Source organism: Ovis canadensis, chromosome 15 (assembly GCF_042477335.2).
Source record: "Ovis canadensis isolate MfBH-ARS-UI-01 breed Bighorn chromosome 15, ARS-UI_OviCan_v2, whole genome shotgun sequence".
NCBI classification, from domain to species: Eukaryota; Metazoa; Chordata; class Mammalia; order Artiodactyla; family Bovidae; genus Ovis; species Ovis canadensis.
Window position 1 is genome coordinate 7,187,969 of NC_091259.1, and position 13,382 is coordinate 7,201,350.

Sequence of the window (13,382 nt, forward strand, 5' to 3'; positions counted from 1 at the left end):
CGTGATTTCCGGGTGGGGCCCACGTGATTTCCGGGTGGGGCCCACGTGATTTCCCCTGGGGGCCCACGTGATTTCCGGGTGGGGCCCACGTGATTTCCGGGTGGGGCCCACGTGATTTCCGGGTGGGGCCCACGTGATTTCCCCTGGGGGCCCACGTGATTTCCGGGTGGGGCCCACGTGATTTCCCCGTGGGGCCCACGTGATTTCCGGGTGGGCCCCACGTGATTTCCGGGTGGGGCCCACGTGATTTCCGGGTGGGGCCCACGTGATTTCCCCTGGGGGCCCACGTGATTTCCGGGTGGGGCCCACGTGATTTCCGGGTGGGGCCCACGTGATTTCCGGGTGGGGCCCACGTGATTTCCGGGTGGGGCCCACCTGATTTCCGGGTGGGGCCCACGTGATTTCCGGGTGGGGCCCACGTGATTTCCCCTGGGGGCCCACGTGATTTCCGGGTGGGGCCCACGTGATTTCCGGGTGGGGCCCACGTGATTTCCGGGTGGGGCCCACGTGATTTCCGGGTGGGGCCCACGTGATTTCCGGGTGGGGCCCACATGATTTCCGGGTGGGGCCCACGTGATTTCCGGGTGGGGCCCACGTGATTTCCGGGTGGGCCCCACGAGATTTCCGGGTGGGGCCCACGTGATTTCCCCGTGGGGCCCACGTGATTTCCGGATGGGGCCCACGTGATTTCCGGGTGGGGCCCACGTGATTTCCGGGTGGGGCCCACGTGATTTCCGGGTGGGGCCCACGTGATTTCCGGGTGGGGCCCACGTGATTTCCGGGTGGGGCCCACGTGATTTCCCCTGGGGGCCCACGTGATTTCCGGGTGGGGCCCACGTGATTTCCGGGTGGGGCCCACGTGATTTCCGGGTGGGGCCCACGTGATTTCCCCGTGGGGCCCACGTGATTTCCGGGTGGGGCCCACGTGATTTCCGGGTGGGGCCCACGTGATTTCCCCTGGGGGCCCACGTGATTTCCGGGTGGGGCCCACGTGATTTCCGGGTGGGGCCCACGTGATTTCCGGGTGGGGCCCACGTGATTTCCGGGTGGGGTCCACGTGATTTCCCCGTGGGGCCCACGTGATTTCCCCGTGGGGCCCACGTGATTTCCGGGTGGGGCCCACGTGATTTCCGGGTGGGGCCCACGTGATTTCCGGGTGGGGCCCACGTGATTTCCAGGTGGGGCCCACGTGATTTCCCCGTGGGGCCCACGTGATTTCCGGGTGGGGCCCACGTGATTTCCGGGTGGGGCCCACGTGATTTCAGGGTGGGGCCCACGTGATTTCCGGGTGGGGCCCACGTGATTTCCGGGTGGGGCCCACGTGATTTCCCCGTGGGGCCCACGTGATTTCCGGGTGGGGCCCACGTGATTTCAGGGTGGGGCCCACGTGATTTCCGGGTGGGGCCCACGTGATTTCCGGGTGGGGCCCACGTGATTTCCCCTGGGGGCCCACGTGATTTCCGGGTGAGGCCCACGTGATTTCCGGGTGGGGCCCACGTGATTTCCGGGTGGGGCCCACGTGATTTCAGGGTGGGGCCCACGTGATTTCCGGGTGGGGCCCACGTGATTTCCGGGTGGGGCCCACGTGATTTCCGGGTGGGGCCCACGTGATTTCCGGGTGGGGCCCACGTGATTTCCGGGTGGGGCCCACGTGATTTCCGGGTGGGGCCCACGTGATTTCCGGGTGGGGCCCACGTCATTTCCGGGTGGGGCCCACGTGATTTCCGGGTGGGGCCCACGTGATTTCCCCGTGGGGCCCACGTGATTTCCGGGTGGGGCCCACGTGATTTCCGGGTGGGGCCCACGTGATTTCCGGGTGGGGCCCACGTGATTTCCGGGTGGGGCCCACGTGATTTCCGGGTGGGGCCCACGTGATTTCCGGGTGGGGCCCACGTGATTTACGGGTGGGGCCCACGTGATTTCCGGGTGGGGCCCACGTGATTTCCGGGTGGGGCCCACGTGATTTCCGGGTGGGGCCCACGTGATTTCCGGGTGGGGCCCACGTGATTTCCGGGTGGGGCCCACGTGATTTCCGGGTGGGGCCCACGTGATTTCCGGGTGGGGCCCACGTGATTTCCGGGTGGGGCCCACGTGATTTCCCCGTGGGGCCCACGTGATTTCCCCGTGGGGCCCACGTGATTTCCGGGTGGGGCCCACGTGATTTCCGGGTGGGGCCCACGTGATTTCCGGGTGGGGCCCACGTGATTTCTCCGTGGTGCCCACGTGATTTCCGGGTGGGGCCCACGTGATTTCCGGGTGGGGCCCACGTGATTTCCGGGTGGGGCCCACGTGATTTCAGGGTGGGGCCCACGTGATTTCCGGGTGGGGCCCACGTGATTTCCGGGTGGGGCCCACGTGATTTCCGGGTGGGGCCCACGTGATTTCCGGGTGGGGCCCACGTGATTTCCGGGTGGGGCCCACGTGATTTCCGGGTGGGGCCCACGTGATTTCTCCGTGGTGCCCACGTGATTTCCGGGTGGGGCCCACGTGATTTCCGGGTGGGGCCCACGTGATTTCTGGGTGGGGCCCACGTGATTTCAGGGTGGGGCCCACGTGATTTCCGGGTGGGGCCCACGTGATTTCCGGGTGGGGCCCACGTGATTTCCGGGTGGGGCCCACGTGATTTCCCCGTGGGGCCCACGTGATTTCCGCGTGGGGCCCACGTGATTTCCGGGTGGGGCCCACGTGATTTCCGGGTGGGGCCCACGTGATTTCCGGGTGGGGCCCACGTGATTTCCGGGTGGGGCCCACGTGATTTCCGGGTGGGGCCCACGTGATTTCCGTGTGGGGCCCACGTGATTTCCGGGTGGGGCCCACGTGATTTCCGGGTGGGGCCCACGTGATTTCCCCGTGGGGCCCACGTGATTTCCGGGTGGGGCCCACGTGATTTCCGGGTGGGCCCCACGTGATTTCCGGGTGGGGCCCACGTGATTTCCGGGTGGGGCCCACGTGATTTCCGGGTGGGGCCCACGTGATTTCCCCGTGGTGCCCACGTGATTTCCGGGTGGGGCCCACGTGATTTCCGGGTGGGGCCCACGTGATTTCCGGGTGGGGCCCACGTGATTTCAGGGTGGGGCCCACGTGATTTCCGGGTGGGGCCCACGTGATTTCCGGGTGGGGCCCACGTGATTTCCGGGTGGGGCCCACTTGACTTCCGGGTGGGGCCCACGTGATTTCCGGGTGGGGCCCACGTGATTTCCCCGTGGGGCCCACGTGATTTCCGGGTGGGGCCCACGTGATTTCTGGGTGGGGCCCACGTGATTTCCGGGTGGGGCCCACGTGATTTCCCCTGGGGGCCCACGTGATTTCCGGGTGGGGCCCACGTGATTTCCGGGTGGGGCCCACGTGATTTCCGGGTGGGGCCCACGTGATATCCCCTGGGGTCCCACGTGATTTCCGGGTGGGGCCCACGTGATATCCGGGTGGGGCCCACGTGATTTCCGGGTGGGGCCCACGTGATTTCCGGGTGGGTCCCACGTGATTTCCGGGTGGGGCCCACGTGATTTCCGGGTGGGGCCCACGTGATTTCCGGGTGGGGCCCACGTGATTTCCGGGTGGGGCCCACGTGATTTCCGGGTGGGGCCCACGTGATTTCCGGGTGGGGCCCACGTGATTTCCGGGTGGGGCCCACGTGATTTCCCCTGGGGGCCCACGTGATTTCCGGGTGGGGCCCACGTGATTTCCGGGTGGGGCCCACGTGATTTCCCCGTGGGGCCCACGTGATTTCCCCGTGGGGCCCACGTGATTTCCGGGTGGGGCCCACGTGATTTCCGGGTGGGGCCCACGTGATTTCCGGGTGGGGCCCACGTGATTTCCTTGTGGGGCCCACGTGATTTCCCCTGGGGGCCCACGTGATTTCCGGGTGGGCCCCACGTGATTTCCGGGTGGGGCCCACGTGATTTCCGGGTGGGGCCCACGTGATTTCCGGGTGGGGCCCACGTGATTTCCGGGTGGGGCCCACGTGATTTCCGGGTGGGGCCCACGTGATTTCCGGGTGGGGCCCACGTGATTTCCGGGTGGGGCCCACGTGATTTCCGGGTGGGGCCCACGTGATTTCCGGGTGGGGCCCACGTGATTTCCCCTGGGGGCCCACGTGATTTCCGGGTGGGGCCCACGTGATTTCCGGGTGGGGCCCACGTGATTTCCGGGTGGGGCCCACGTGATTTCCGGGTGGGGCCCACGTGATTTCCGGGTGGGGCCCACGTGATTTCCGGGTGGGGCCCACGTGATTTCCGGGTGGGCCCCACGTGATTTCCGGGTGGGGCCCACGTGATTTCCCCGTGGGGCCCACGTGATTTCCGGATGGGGCCCACGTGATTTCCGGGTGGGGCCCACGTGATTTCCGGGTGGGGCCCACGTGATTTCCGGGTGGGGCCCACGTGATTTCCGGGTGGGGCCCACGTGATTTCCGGGTGGGGCCCACGTGATTTCCCCTGGGGGCCCACGTGATTTCCGGGTGGGGCCCACGTGATTTCCGGGTGGGGCCCACGTGATTTCCGGGTGGGGCCCACGTGATTTCCCCGTGGGGCCCACGTGATTTCCGGGTGGGGCCCACGTGATTTCCGGGTGGGGCCCACGTGATTTCCCCTGGGGGCCCACGTGATTTCCGGGTGGGGCCCACGTGATTTCCGGGTGGGGCCCACGTGATTTCCGGGTGGGGCCCACGTGATTTCCGGGTGGGGTCCACGTGATTTCCCCGTGGGGCCCACGTGATTTCCCCGTGGGGCCCACGTGATTTCCGGGTGGGGCCCACGTGATTTCCGGGTGGGGCCCACGTGATTTCCGGGTGGGGCCCACGTGATTTCCGGGTGGGGCCCACGTGATTTCCCCGTGGGGCCCACGTGATTTCCGGGTGGGGCCCACGTGATTTCCGGGTGGGGCCCACGTGATTTCAGGGTGGGGCCCACGTGATTTCCGGGTGGGGCCCACGTGATTTCCGGGTGGGGCCCACGTGATTTCCCCGTGGGGCCCACGTGATTTCCGGGTGGGGCCCACGTGATTTCAGGGTGGGGCCCACGTGATTTCCGGGTGGGGCCCACGTGATTTCCGGGTGGGGCCCACGTGATTTCCCCTGGGGGCCCACGTGATTTCCGGGTGAGGCCCACGTGATTTCCGGGTGGGGCCCACGTGATTTCCGGGTGGGGCCCACGTGATTTCAGGGTGGGGCCCACGTGATTTCCCCTGGGGGCCCACGTGATTTCCGGGTGGGGCCCACGTGATTTCCGGGTGGGGCCCACGTGATTTCCGGGTGGGGCCCACGTGATTTCCGGGTGGGGCCCACGTGATTTCCGGGTGGGGCCCACGTGATTTCCGGGTGGGGCCCACGTCATTTCCGGGTGGGGCCCACGTGATTTCCGGGTGGGGCCCACGTGATTTCCCCGTGGGGCCCACGTGATTTCCGGGTGGGGCCCTCGTGATTTCCGGGTGGGGCCCACGTGATTTCCGGGTGGGGCCCACGTGATTTCCGGGTGGGGCCCACGTGATTTCCGGGTGGGGCCCACGTGATTTCCGGGTGGGGCCCACGTGATTTCCCCGTGGGGCCCACGTGATTTCCGGGTGGGGCCCACGTGATTTCCGGGTGGGGCCCACGTGATTTCCGGGTGGGGCCCACGTGATTTCCGGGTGGGGCCCACGTGATTTCTCCGTGGTGCCCACGTGATTTCCGGGTGGGGCCCACGTGATTTCCGGGTGGGGCCCACGTGATTTCCGGGTGGGGCCCACGTGATTTCAGGGTGGGGCCCACGTGATTTCCGGGTGGGGCCCACGTGATTTCCGGGTGGGGCCCACGTGATTTCCGGGTGGGGCCCACGTGATTTCCCCGTGGGGCCCACGTGATTTCCGGGTGGGGCCCACGTGATTTCCGGGTGGGGCCCACGTGATTTCCGGGTGGGGCCCACGTGATTTCCGGGTGGGGCCCACGTGATTTCCGTTTGGGGCCCACGTGATTTCCGGGTGGGGCCCACGTGATTTCCGTGTGGGGCCCACGTGATTTCCGGGTGGGGCCCACGTGATTTCCGGGTGGGGCCCACGTGATTTCCCCGTGGGGCCCACGTGATTTCCGGGTGGGGCCCACGTGATTTCCGGGTGGGCCCCACGTGATTTCCGGGTGGGGCCCACGTGATTTCCGGGTGGGGCCCACGTGATTTCCGGGTGGGGCCCACGTGATTTCCCCGTGGTGCCCACGTGATTTCCGGGTGGGGCCCACGTGATTTCCGGGTGGGGCCCACGTGATTTCCGGGTGGGGCCCACGTGATTTCAGGTTGGGGCCCACGTGATTTCCGGGTGGGGCCCACGTGATTTCCGGGTGGGGCCCACGTGATTTCCGGGTGGGGCCCACGTGACTTCCAGGTGGGGCCCACGTGATTTCCGGGTGGGGCCCACGTGATTTCCCCGTGGGGCCCACGTGATTTCCGGGTGGGGCCCACGTGATTTCCGGGTGGGGCCCATGTGATTTCCGGGTGGGGCCCACGTGATTTCCCCTGGGGGCCCACGTGATTTCCGGGTGGGGCCCACGTGATTTCCGGGGGGGGCCCACGTGATATCCGGGTGGGGCCCACGTGATTTCCGGGTGGGGCCCACGTGATTTCCCCTGGGGTCCCACGTGATTTCCGGGTGGGGCCCACGTGATTTCCGGGTGGGGCCCACGTGATTTCCGGGTGGGGCCCACGTGATTTCCGGGTGGGGCCCACGTGATTTCCGGGTGGGGCCCACGTGATTTCCGGGTGGGGCCCACGTGATTTCCGGGTGGGGCCCACGTGATTTCCGGGTGGGGCCCACGTGATTTCCGTGTGGGGCCTACGTGATTTCCGGGTGGGGCCCACGTGATTTCCGGGTGGGGCCCACGTGATTTCCGGGTGGGGCCCACGTGATTTCCGGGTGGGGTCCACGTGATTTCCGGGTGGGGCCCACGTGATTTCCGGGTGGGGCCCATGTGATTTCCCCGTGGGGCCCACGTGATTTCCCCGTGGGGCCCACGTGATTTCCGGGTGGGGCCCACGTGATTTCCGGGTGGGGCCCACGTGATTTCCGGGTGGGGCCCACGTTATTTCCTTGTGGGGCCCACGTGATTTCCCCTGGGGGCCCACGTGATTTCCGGGTGGGCCCCACGTGATTTCCGGGTGGGGCCCACGTGATTTCCGGGTGGAGCCCACGTGATTTCCGGGTGGGGCCCACGTGATTTCCGGGTGGGGCCCACGTGATTTCCGGGTGGGGCCCACGTGATTTCCGGGTGGGGCCCACGTGATTTCCGGGTGGGGCCCACGTGATTTCCGGGTGGGGCCCACGTGATTTCCGGGTGGGGCCCACGTGATTTCCCCTGGGGGCCCACGTGATTTCCGGGTGGGGCCCACGTGATTTCCGGGTGGGGCCCACGTGATTTCCGGGTGGGGCCCACGTGATTTCCGGGTGGGGCCCACGTGTTTTCCGGGTGGGGCCCACGTGATTTCCGGGTGGGGCCCACGTGATTTCCGGGTGGGGCCCACGTGATTTCCCCTGGGGGCCCACGTGATTTCCGGGTGGGGCCCACGTGATTTCCGGGTGGGGCCCACGTGATTTCCGGGTGGGGCCCACGTGATTTCCGGGTGGGGCCCACGTGATTTCCGGGTGGGGCCCACGTGATTTCCCCGTGGGGCCCACGTGATTTCCGGGTGGGCCCCACGTGATTTCCGGGTGGGGCCCACGTGATTTCCCCGTGGGGCCCACGTGATTTCCGGATGGGGCCCACGTGATTTCCGGGTGGGGCCCACGTGATTTCCGGGTGGGGCCCACGTGATTTCCGGGTGGGGCCCACGTGATTTCCGGGTGGGGCCCACGTGATTTCCGGGTGGGGCCCACGTGATTTCCCCTGGGGGCCCACGTGATTTCCGGGTGGGGCCCACGTGATTTCCGGGTGGGGCCCACGTGATATCCGGGTGGGGCCCACGTGATTTCCCCGTGGGGCCCACGTGATTTCCGGGTGGGGCCCACGTGATTTCCGGGGGGGCCCACGTGATTTCCCCTGGGGGCCCACGTGATTTCCGGGTGGGGCCCACGTGATTTCCGGGTGGGGCCCACGTGATTTCCGGGTGGGGCCCACGTGATTTCCGGGTGGGGTCCACGTGATTTCCCCGTGGGGCCCACGTGATTTCCCCGTGGGGCCCACGTGATTTCCGGGTGGGGCCCACGTGATTTCCGGGTGGGGCCCACGTGATTTCCGGGTGGGGCCCACGTGATTTCCAGGTGGGGCCCACGTGATTTCCCCGTGGGGCCCACGTGATTTCCGGGTGGGGCCCACGTGATTTCCGGGTGGGGCCCACGTGATTTCAGGGTGGGGCCCACGTGATTTCCGGGTGGGGCCCACGTGATTTCCGGGTGGGGCCCACGTGATTTCCCCGTGGGGCCCACGTGATTTCCGGGTGGGGCCCACGTGATTTCAGGGTGGGGCCCACGTGATTTCCGGGTGGGGCCCACGTGATTTCCGGGTGGGGCCCACGTGATTTCCCCTGGGGGCCCACGTGATTTCCGGGTGAGGCCCACGTGATTTCCGGGTGGGGCCCACGTGATTTCCGGGTGGGGCCCACGTGATTTCAGGGTGGGGCCCACGTGATTTCCCCTGGGGGCCCACGTGATTTCCGGGTGGGGCCCACGTGATTTCCGGGTGGGGCCCACGTGATTTCCGGGTGGGGCCCACGTGATTTCCGGGTGGGGCCCACGTGATTTCCGGGTGGGGCCCACGTGATTTCCGGGTGGGGCCCACGTCATTTCCGGGTGGGGCCCACGTGATTTCCGGGTGGGGCCCACGTTGTTTCCGGGTGGGGCCCACGTGATTTCCGGGTGGGGCCCACGTGATTTCCGGGTGGGGCCCACGTGATTTCCGGGTGGGGCCCACGTGATTTCCGGGTGGGGCCCACGTGATTTCCGGGTGGGGCCCACGAGATTTCCGGGTGGGGCCCACGTGATTTCCCCGTGGGGCCCACGTGATTTCCGAGTGGGGCCCACGTGATTTCCCCGTGGGGCCCACGTGATTTCCGGGTGGGGCCCACGTGATTTCCGGGTGGGGCCCACGTGATTTCCGGGTGGGGCCCACGTGATTTCCGGGTGGGGCCCACGTGATTTCCGGGTGGGGCCCACGTGATTTCCGGGTGGGGCCCACGTGATTTCCGGGTGGGGCCCACGTGATTTCCGCGTGGGGCCCACGTGATTTCCCCGTGGGGCCCACGTGATTTCCGGGTGGGGCCCACGTGATTTCCCGGTGGGGCCCACGTGATTTCCGGGTGGGGCCCACGTGATTTCCCCTGGGGGCCCACGTGATTTCCGGGTGGGGCCCTCGTGATTTCCGGGTGGGGCCCACGTGATTTCCGGGTGGGGCCCACGTGATTTCCGGGTGGGGCCCACGTGATTTCCGGGTGGGGCCCACGTGATTTCCGGGTGGGGCCCACGTGATTTCCGCGTGGGGCCCACGTGATTTCCGGGTGGGGCCCACGTGATTTCCGGGTGGGGCCCACGTGATTTCCAGGTCGGGCCCACGTGATTTCCCCGTGGGGCCCACGTGATTTCCGGGTGGGGCCCACGTGATTTCCGGGTGGGGCCCACGTGATTTCCGGGTGGGGCCAACGTGATTTCCGGGTGGGGCCCACGTGATTTCCGGGTGGGGCCCACGTGATTTCCGGGTGGGACCCACGTGATTTCCCTGTGGGGCCCACGTGATTTCCGGGTGGGGCCCACGTGATTTCCGGGTGGGGCCCACGTGATATCCGGGTGGGGCCCACGTGATTTCCCCTGGGGGCCCACGTGATTTCCGGGTGGGGCCCACGTGATTTCCCCTGGGGGCCCACGTGATTTCCGGGTAGGGCCCACGTGATTTCCGGGTGGGGCCCACGTGATTTCCGGGTGGCGCCCACGTGATTTCCGGGTGGGGCCCACGTGATTTCCGGGTGGGGCCCACGTGATTTCCGGGTGGGGCCCACGTGATTTCCGGGTGGGGCCCACGTGATTTCCGGGTGGGGCCCACGTGATTTCCGGGTGGGGCCCACGTGATTTCCGGGTGGGGCCCACGTGATTTCCGGGTGGGGCCCACGTGATTTCCCCTGGGGGCCCACGTGATTTCCGGGTGGGGCCCACGTGATTTCCGGGTGGGGCCCACGTGATTTCCGGGTGGGGCCCACGTGATTTCCGGGTGGGGCCCACGTGATTTCCGGGTGGGGCCCACGTGATTTCCGGGTGGGGCCCACGTGATTTCCGGGTGGGGCCCACGTGATTTCCGGGTGGGGCCCACGTGATTTCCGGGTGGGGCCCACGTGATTTCCGGGTGGGGCCCACGTGATTTCCGGGTGGGGCCCACGTGATTTCCGGGTGGGGCCCACGTGATTTCCGGGTGGGGCCCACGTGATTTCCGGGTGGGGCCCACGTGATTTCCGGGTGGGGCCCACGTGATTTCCCCGTGGGGCCCACGTGATTTCCGGGTGGGCCCCACGTGATTTCCGGGTGGGCCCCACGTGATTTCCGGGTGGGGCCCACGTGATTTCCGGGTGGGGCCCACGTGATTTCCGGGTGGGGCCCACGTGATTTCCGGGTGGGGCCCACGTGATTTCCGGGTTGGGCCCACGTGATTTCTGGGTGGGGCCCACGTGATTTCCGGGTGGGGCCCACGTGATTTCCGGGTGGGGCCCACGTGATTTCCGGGTGGGGCCCACGTGATTTCCGGGTGGGGCCCACGTGATTTCCCCTGGGGTCCCACGTGATTTCCGGGTGGGGCCCACGTGATTTCCGGGTGGGGCCCACGTGATTTCCCCGTGGGGCCCACGTGATTTCCGGGTGGGGCCCACGTGATTTCCGGGTGGGTCCCACGTGATTTCCGGGTGGGTCCCACGTGATTTCCGGGTGGGGCCCACGTGATTTCCGTGTGGGGCCTACGTGATTTCCGGGTGGGGCCCACGTGATTTCCGGGTGGGGCCCACGTGATTTCCGGGTGGGGCCCACGTGATTTCCGGGTGGGGCCCACGTGATTTCCCCGTGGGGCCCACGTGATTTCCGGGTGGGGCCCACGTGATTTCCGGGTGGGCCCCACGTGATTTCCGGGTGGGGCCCACGTGATTTCCGGGTGGGGCCCACGTGATTTCCGGGTGGGGCCCACGTGATTTCCCCGTGGTGCCCACGTGATTTCCGGGTGGGGCCCACGTGATTTCCGGGTGGGGCCCACGTGATTTCCGGGTGGGGCCCACGTGATTTCAGGGTGGGGCCCACGTGATTTCCGGGTGGGGCCCACGTGATTTCCGGGTGGGGCCCACGTGATTTCCGGGTGGGGCCCACGTGATTTCCCCGTGGGGCCCACGTGATTTCCGGGTGGGGCCCACGTGATTTCCGGGGGGGCCCACGTGATTTCCCCTGGGGGCCCACGTGATTTCCGGGTGGGGCCCACGTGATTTCCGGGTGGGGCCCACGTGATTTCCGGGTGGGGCCCACGTGATTTCCGGGTGGGGCCCACGTGATTTCCGGGTGGGGCCCACGTGATTTCCGGGTGGGGCCCACGTGATTTCCCCGTGGGGCCCACGTGATTTCCGGGTGGGGCCCACGTGATTTCCGGGGGGGCCCACGTGATTTCCCCTGGGGGCCCACGTGATTTCCGGGTGGGGCCCACGTGATTTCCGGGTGGGGCCCACGTGATTTCCGGGTGGGGCCCACGTGATTTCCGGGTGGGGTCCACGTGATTTCCCCGTGGGGCCCACGTGATTTCCCCGTGGGGCCCACGTGATTTCCGGGTGGGGCCCACGTGATTTCCGGGTGGGGCCCACGTGATTTCCGGGTGGGGCCCACGTGATTTCCAGGTGGGGCCCACGTGATTTCCCCGTGGGGCCCACGTGATTTCCGGGTGGGGCCCACGTGATTTCCGGGTGGGGCCCACGTGATTTCAGGGTGGGGCCCACGTGATTTCCGGGTGGGGCCCACGTGATTTCCGGGTGGGGCCCACGTGATTTCCCCGTGGGGCCCACGTGATTTCCGGGTGGGGCCCACGTGATTTCAGGGTGGGGCCCACGTGATTTCCGGGTGGGGCCCACGTGATTTCCGGGTGGGGCCCACGTGATTTCCCCTGGGGGCCCACGTGATTTCCGGGTGAGGCCCACGTGATTTCCGGGTGGGGCCCACGTGATTTCCGGGTGGGGCCCACGTGATTTCAGGGTGGGGCCCACGTGATTTCCCCTGGGGGCCCACGTGATTTCCGGGTGGGGCCCACGTGATTTCCGGGTGGGGCCCACGTGATTTCCGGGTGGGGCCCACGTGATTTCCGGGTGGGGCCCACGTGATTTCCGGGTGGGGCCCACGTGATTTCCGGGTGGGGCCCACGTGATTTCCGGGTGGGGCCCACGTGATTTCCGGGTGGGGCCCACGTGATTTCCGGGTGGGGCCCACGTGATTTCCGGGTGGGGCCCACGTGATTTCCGGGTGGGGCCCACGTGATTTCCGGGTGGGGCCCACGTGATTTCCGGGTGGGGCCCACGTGATTTCCGGGTGGGGCCCACGTGATTTCCCCGTGGGGCCCACGTGATTTCCGGGTGGGGCCCACGTGATTTCCCCGTGGGGCCCACGTGATTTCCGGGTGGGGCCCACGTGATTTCCGGGTGGGGCCCACGTGATTTCCGGGTGGGGCCCACGTGATTTCCGGGTGGGGCCCACGTGATTTCCGGGTGGGGCCCACGTGATTTCCGGGTGGGGCCCACGTGATTTCCCCGTGGGGCCCACGTGATTTCCCCGTGGGGCCCACGTGATTTCCGGGTGGGGCCCACGTGATTTCCGGGTGGGGCCCACGTGATTTCCGGGTGGGGCCCACGTGATTTCCGGGTGGGGCCCACGTGATTTCCGGGTGGGGCCCACGTGATTTCCGGGTGGGGCCCACGTGATTTCCCCGTGGGGCCCACGTGATTTCCGGGTGGGGCCCACGTGATTTCCGGGTGGGGCCCACGTGATTTCCGGGTGGGGCCCACGTGATTTCCGGGTGGGGCCCACGTGATTTCCGGGTGGGGCCCACGTGATTTCCGAGTGGGGCCCACGTGATTTCCGGGTGGGGCCCACGTGATTTCCGGGTGGGGCCCACGTGATTTCCGGGTGGGGCCCACGTGATTTCCGGGTGGGGCCCACGTGATTTCCGGGTGGGGCCCACGTGATTTCCGGGTGGGGCCCACGTGATTTCCCCGTCGGGCCCACGTGATTTCCGGGTGGGGCCCACGTGATTTCCGGGTGGGGCCTACGTGATTTCCGGGTGGGGCCCACGTGATTTCCCCTGGGGGCCCACGTGATTTCCGGGTGGGGCCCACGTGATTTCCGGGTGGGGCCCACGTGATTTCCGGGTGGGGCCCACGTGATTTCCGGGTGGGGCCCACGTGATTTCCCCGTGGGGCCCACGTGATTTC